The sequence below is a fragment of the Thunnus maccoyii genome, chromosome 16, assembly GCF_910596095.1.
Source record: "Thunnus maccoyii chromosome 16, fThuMac1.1, whole genome shotgun sequence".
In the NCBI taxonomy this organism is placed as follows: Eukaryota; Metazoa; Chordata; class Actinopteri; order Scombriformes; family Scombridae; genus Thunnus; species Thunnus maccoyii.
This window is the reverse complement of record NC_056548.1, coordinates 23,040,035-23,046,989: the sequence shown is the minus strand read 5'-3', so window position 1 is coordinate 23,046,989 and position 6,955 is coordinate 23,040,035. Positions and strand designations below refer to the sequence as shown.

Genomic DNA, 6,955 nt, shown 5'->3' with positions numbered 1-6,955 from the left:
TCTGGGGACCATGAATGTCTGAAAGATCTCAACAACTATTGAATGGACGACACATTGTTAGAGACAATGCAGGTGACTATGTAGTGTACAAATGGTGTATGAATCTGAAACAGATACCACTCAAACCAGAAACATAATCACCAATATATAAATACATTCTCAAGCACATGGTGAACAAACAGGGTGACACACTGGGTGTATGTACTGTGCTATTACTTTAGTTACTCAGCTCTTTCTCGCCCACCCATTTTTCTTCATCTCAATCTCTCTCCTCAATCTCTCCCTGGCTCTAATGACATCATCAATAAATGTTAGTCATGCAACACTTACAGAGACAAATGTATATGTGAGTGGTAGTGTGTGCTAAATATGTGTTTGGATATCTGTGTGTAATGTTAACACAGTAACAGACAGATAAACTCTGACTCTCATTAGAATGACAAATGACTTAATAGTGTGTGTGAGAGAAAGTCTTAACATTATGAATCTGTGAAATAAAACTAATGAACAAGCCCAATGTAAACACACATTGTCAAATTTGTCACTATTTGTTACTACACTGAGTGTTATCTTCTGTGTGTCTGAGTGCACTGCTGTTAACAGTAACACGCTAGTATCAACCTGTATGTGCATGCATTTGGATGATACATGCTGAAAAATACTATACCCACACACATACAGGGGGAGGGTGGATGAACAGATGAAATAGTTAATCTAATTAATTAATCAAATAATATACTGTATAGCCCTATTTCATGAAAGTACTAAACACCTCCCTTTGCAGCTTTCATTATAAAAAAACAAGAAGAAAAGACTAAAATGGTAAAAAAAAAAAGAGAAATAAAAAAGAAACTCTTTTGTTTTTCCCCAACGTATGTGAATCCAGCTTTTCCATCGATCTGTCCCCTTTCCTGCAGCTTAATCAGTCACACTGGTCGCATGCCAAAACCACATTCCTCCAGTGTTTTTAAGAGCATCCCCAAGCACTCAAATGCCTGCTGGGAGATGTAGTCTGATCCCAAACAATGCCTACTGTCTACACCCCAGCCTGGCAGTTAATCCGTCAATCCGTACGATCACTTGTGAATAAGACATAGATACCAGAAATCCTGCACTTGGAGCAGCTTCTCTGTCCTCATGTAACCCTCAATCAGACTGCTGCAGTGCGTTGGAGGTTTTGCATAATATACAAAAATGGGGTGCGCTTTATTTAACAGTACACTAATAAGACATAATAAACCATACTTTGTATCAGATTAGGCAAAAACTAGAAATAATATGTTCTTTATTAGACAGTAAACAAGCGCAGTTATAACCTAATTACACACCATATACCTAAATTATGCTGTAATTAGAAACTACATACAATGCCGTATTAGACCCAAAATATAATATACTTAGACACTATAACACCAAATTATGCTCTAATATGGTATAATAGTGTAATAGCTCTATTATACATGATGTATAATAGCTCTAGAAACAGGGCAGAAATAATGCTGTCCGGTAAGTTTGCTTTTGATAAAGAGTTCAGTGATTTAGAGCCTCTGTTTTTCTCAGAGTTCTGACGAGGACTGTTGGCAGGTGTTTACGCCCTGGAGTTAGCATTAGCATTAGCCTGCTCCAGTGCCTTGATGGAAATTGGAGAAAAGTACATCAGATGGAATTAAAAGAGTTAAGAAGTCAAATTGTCAGATCTACAAGAAGCTGTACTTTTGATGATCATCCTTTTCTGTGTTGTTTATTCAAATAAAATACCATTGCACATCATATTGACTCAGTGTGTTTCTGTAATGATGCATATGTCTTGTATTAACTAAGATACTTCATGTGTTTGGTGTGTGTTTCATTATATATCATTTATTATCAGGATTATCTTGAAGTGACATGTTGTTAAGAACAGACGACTGGGTCAGACAGGTGGTTGGTTGGACCATTTCAGAACGTAAAGCTTATTAAGTTGTTAATCTGGACATATAGGTTTCTGATTACAGAATAATTTAGGTGTATGGTGTCTAGGGTGTAATTGTTTACTGTCTAATGCAGAACATATTTTTAGTTTTTGTCTATTTTGATACAACTTATTAAGTCTTATTAGTGTACTGTAAAATAAAGTGTGACCCAAAAATGGTGAGATGCATTATACAGGTGAAATAAATATTCCATTTGACACAGTACAGTCAGCCATTATCTATTTAAAAAGTACCTATACATGCAGTCTTATATTATTCAAACCTGGGAAAAAAAAACATAAATGGTTTTGAAAAAAGAAAAAAGCAACTGCATAATTCACCTACACAGGTGTTTTCACTTATGTTGCCTAATTAGACCTCTTCTCAGGACTGTGTGTACACATGGTCTTGATTCATCTATGTTAAGGTCTGGTCACACCAGACTTTTGGTGAATTTTAACATGCATATTTTTGTCACTGAACAATAGCAAGCTGTCTTGAGGGCGCTGACCTTTGAGGGTACAGAGAGCCTGAGAAATATTGTAGCCTAGTTTATCTGTGTTGCACCATCCTCTCATATTTAACTTCCTGTCTTAGTATAAACTACTCTGCTAAAGAGGAATGGTCTGTATGCAGGAGTCGATGGTACAAATGTCTTTGGATTAAACTGTCAACTCATTGCCCCATTACAGATCAAGCTAATGAGCTTTCTAACTGACAACAAGCTCTCTACCCCAAACATCTTTTCTTAATTGAATGAAATGCAATCCTGACAACAAAATGCCAGGCAGGAGTAAATCACCCAGTAAGGAGAGAATGGAAAGAGGCTTGAAGAACTACAGTTACTGACTAGTACTAGCATGTTCCTGGCTTGCTAGCGTGTGTTAACCATTGGCTCACCAGCTTCTGTAGTTCATTATATTCACTCACCATACCTTTAGCACCACCCATCTTGCAGGAGCCCTGGATGAATTTTGCTGTGTCACTTTCTGGTGTGTCAGTGTGCATCAACTCTCCTCTTAGTTTGAGTAATGCCAGGTTCAGACTACACAATATTTTTGTCTGATAAGTTGGTCACTATATCAAATAAAGCAGTTATAGAGTCATAAATCCTTGCTGTGACTTGGTCAGGAGACAAACGACTATATGCTGGTACCCGACCAATAACAGCTTACCGTCTTTCACGACCTTTGTGATGTCATCAGAAGAAGGTACCAGGGGCCAACTTCCAGGAACAAGAATGTAAACAAGGGTATCCAAATCAGTGTGTATGATACTGCCTGTCTGGTTGCCATAGCGCCACAAACCTTTCCTCTATTTGACATTTCCACTGAGCAGCATGAGCTGCACCAACATCATTCCGCTTTCGCTTTGGCATCTTTACAGTTCTGTGCAGAAGAGCGCTCTGTGCACTTATTGGTCAATGTCACAGTAGGTGTTGCACAAGGTGAAAGAATGTACAAAAAATTCTGACATACTAGTGTTTTTGTGGGGATGTTGTGAGGCATCCCAGATGCAGTGTCGGTTGTCGTCCACTATCATACACTACAAGTGATAAAATGATCAATTGTCATGCCTGATGGCCTTTTTTGGTCCTGATACCCTATGTCTGTCGGTTCGAGCTGATATTGTATAGTCTGAACCTGGCATCTCCCACCTTCAACCTGAGCAGAGGTCTAATCAGCCAGAATAGAAAACGTGAGGATTTGTAGAGCCTTTGAGAATTGCTTGTTGCCAGTTTAAAAAAAACATATAAAGAAATGGTGAAGTACTTAATCCACCGAGCAATCTGAGTCCAAATTGAACATAAGAAGAAAGGATGGGCTAGCAAAAGGTGGAAAAAACATGAAGGAAGAATGACTCATTTCCCCAAATGACAGCATGCATATTTCCTTTAAGCAGTTGAAATGATAAATAAGGGGAAAATGCTATTGTTAAGTTAAAATACTCCACCATTACAGCCACTTCATTTTTGCCTGTTAAATATAATATCAAAATGGAAACAAAAGGGGGAAAACAGACAAAAATAAAATTGTTTAGAGAGGCTGAGATGCAATACAAGCCTAATGTAGCAATGGACTTTTTGTAAGATGAAAGAGCTTGATGGTTGTGTATGTGTCAGTGGGTGGTTGTAGTTACGAAAAAAGCACAAGGACGACATCACATCTTCAATTAGCTCATGTGTGTTTTGGTCAACGTGTATTTAATGGTATGCCTATTTTAGTTTTTGTGTTTATCAAAGCGTGTTTCATTAATCTCCCAACACTTGACCACACTTTGGCCTTTGAACATACAATTTTACTGTATGTAACGTTATAGTCTGTGTATATGACGATGTGCCAACTCATCCAAGTTAATAGAGATCACACATACACACACACAAGGAGTAAATACAGGTTTGCTTTAAGTGATTTATCAGTGATGACAGCATGGCTTCCAGTAGCTTCTAAAATGTCCTTTTCTGTCACTGGAACATTGTGTAGTGTAGCATGAAGTGTGTTTATCTAGTGTACTGTATGTGTGTCTTCTGTATTTTGGATGGTAGACATGCATATAATATTGAACATTTTATGTGTAGGCATAATATGCTTGGCATACATGCAGCTGTTGATGGTTTTATGTTACAGCATCAGTTTTGTGTTTGTGTGTTTTTGTGTGCGATCTGCTGTCTTTGGCTCTTGAAAGCATATGAAATGTTAGAACTCCAAGGTTACCCCTGGGTAACACTCCCATGCAAAGCCACACAGAGGCTTCTCTCAGCCTTAAATCAGCATTTCTCCCAGCGTTTTACTTTCATCTCTCGTCTTCTCACACACTTCTTTCTTAGTGCTCCCTCCTCTTCACTTCTGCCCCTCTGGAGAGTGTATTCTACACCAGCATTCCCACTTTATACTGTATGTGTTAGATGTGGGATTTTGAGGCTGTCCGGCAAGAAAAGGAGTCTGCAGTGGTATCACATCTGATTACTGCAAGCGCTGATGTCGATTGAGCTCATGGAGTCCTGTGAGGATCCTGATACTGAGATCTACAGGTATATTTCCAAACTGGTAACTCTTCTTCAATACAGTACTTTGAAAGTGAAGAAAATCAAGTTTAAGGTCTAAATATTATAGGAAGTGTGGATGGCTTGATTTAGGATAAAGGCTTTATTCTGTTGTCAGAACTGTCTGAAGATCTGCTATGTGAAGCAGATTCAACAAAAGTACTATAAGTGAGTGGTTGGTTACAATAAATATAAAATACACTTAAGAGGAGAAGTTTCTGATGCTGGGTAGCACATTTACAATGTTATTATAGTGTGAATGTTCCTATGTGGCATGATCCATTGGGTTTGGAATACACATACACTTTGGATTAGTGAATTGCAACCTTTACAGCAAAATGGCACCTAAATCACTTCTGCATTATTTGGACAACCTCTAGAGAGGACACAACATACTCAGTTGGGAAAGTCTTACAATAAAAGGTCAATACAGAAATGCTCTATATAATATGAAATGGTAAATAGAGTAGAGTAAATATGTACATATCTGTAGTGTGTGACAAAAACATTATTTGTGAGGAATATTTCCAAATATTAAAATGATGTATGTAAAAGATTTTAAATGTAAATCACTGTTAACTCACTGAACCCTACCAGAAACTTGCCAGGTCCTTGGAACTGGATCACCAAGCAATAGTTTATTCATCAAGTGTAACATCTTCTGTCAAAACAAAACCTAAAGAAACCCTTATTCTGTACATCCTAAGTAGAAGTCATGGTCACAGCATGAGCAGTCATGGTCAGATGGAGACACCAGAGATAGAGCAAAGGAAGAAGAGAGGAGAGCGGCAAGCTGCTGATAGCAAGGAACCTTTTTGTTGACAGTCATGGACAGTGGATGATATCCCTCACCTTAGAAGTATTTTGGTTTAGTTTCTGCATGTGTCTGTTTGTTCAGTGACATGAACTAAGGACTAGGACTAAGTCATTGTTTTGAAAGTTACAACTGACTCTGAAGTCAAGTCCAAATCCAAAATATTCAGTTTAGAGTCCCAAACAAGATATTAATAGATTCATAGTATGGATAAAAAATTTCAATGAACTGCAGCAACACCTCAGTTCAACTACTAATTCTTTAGCCCTTGGGGAGTTTAAACCATTTTTCTTTGGGAAGATTATAGTTGCAGAAGTCAGGACTAAATGAAATAAATTGAACATTTATTTTTGAAATAATAGCAAATATACTATAAGGCCTATATTTGTTTATTTTTTCTTTATAATAATTGGGTTTCAGTAATGAGTCCACATTTAATGTGCATTTTATTTGCCTAATACCACCTTCCTTGTGGCTGAAAAATGGAAATTCCATTTCCAATTTTTCAAGTCTGTGCTAAAACAATATCATATAATCAGTGAAATGTTTTTCTTACTGTAATCATTCCTCCTGTTTATACTGACCTTGACTGTCACATCTGCACCTGAAAAAATGGAACAAAAACCTTGACAACCTGAGTTTTCCATCTCAGGGTTTGTCAACTCAGGGTTCAGGCTCAGGTTCAGTGTTGATTAAACCTGCTGTCGGGAACAGGCACCTGATATGTTTCCACTTCATTTTCATACTTACGTACTGTATGTGTGTTGGTATTCCTGTAATACCCTATTAAAAAGAGCTGTGTGTTTATGTCTGCACTATTGAATTAGTCATCTAAATGGATTATTAAACTCAAACCCTGATGAATTACCTGCTTCAATTAACATGGATCCTCATTAGTGTGATTAGTGCACATGCATGCATTTGAACCTTGTGACTGCTTCTTGTATGAGTCAGTTGGGAGATTCATCTCTCTCTCTAAATGTGTGGGTTGGCATGTGCTTCAATGCTTAACTCTGTTTGTGCATTAAAATGCCAGTAATGGGAGAGATTTGGCTTTCTGTCTCACAAAACCTTGCATCCAGAAAGCTGTGATACTTGTAAGGGATGATCCCATATGACTACTTGTCGTCTAACAACCACATAACT

General features: G+C 37.7%; 1 long non-coding RNA gene across 1 annotated transcript; it reads left to right on the top strand.

The window, feature by feature from the left end:
- The first annotated feature begins 4,795 nt into the window (after positions 1-4,795).
- LOC121881460 lies at positions 4,796-6,673 on the top strand. The gene is made up of 2 exons (XR_006091783.1): positions 4,796-4,983; positions 5,706-6,673. It is a non-coding gene; the product is annotated as an uncharacterized LOC121881460 (long non-coding RNA).
- Positions 6,674-6,955: the final 282 nt, after the last annotated feature.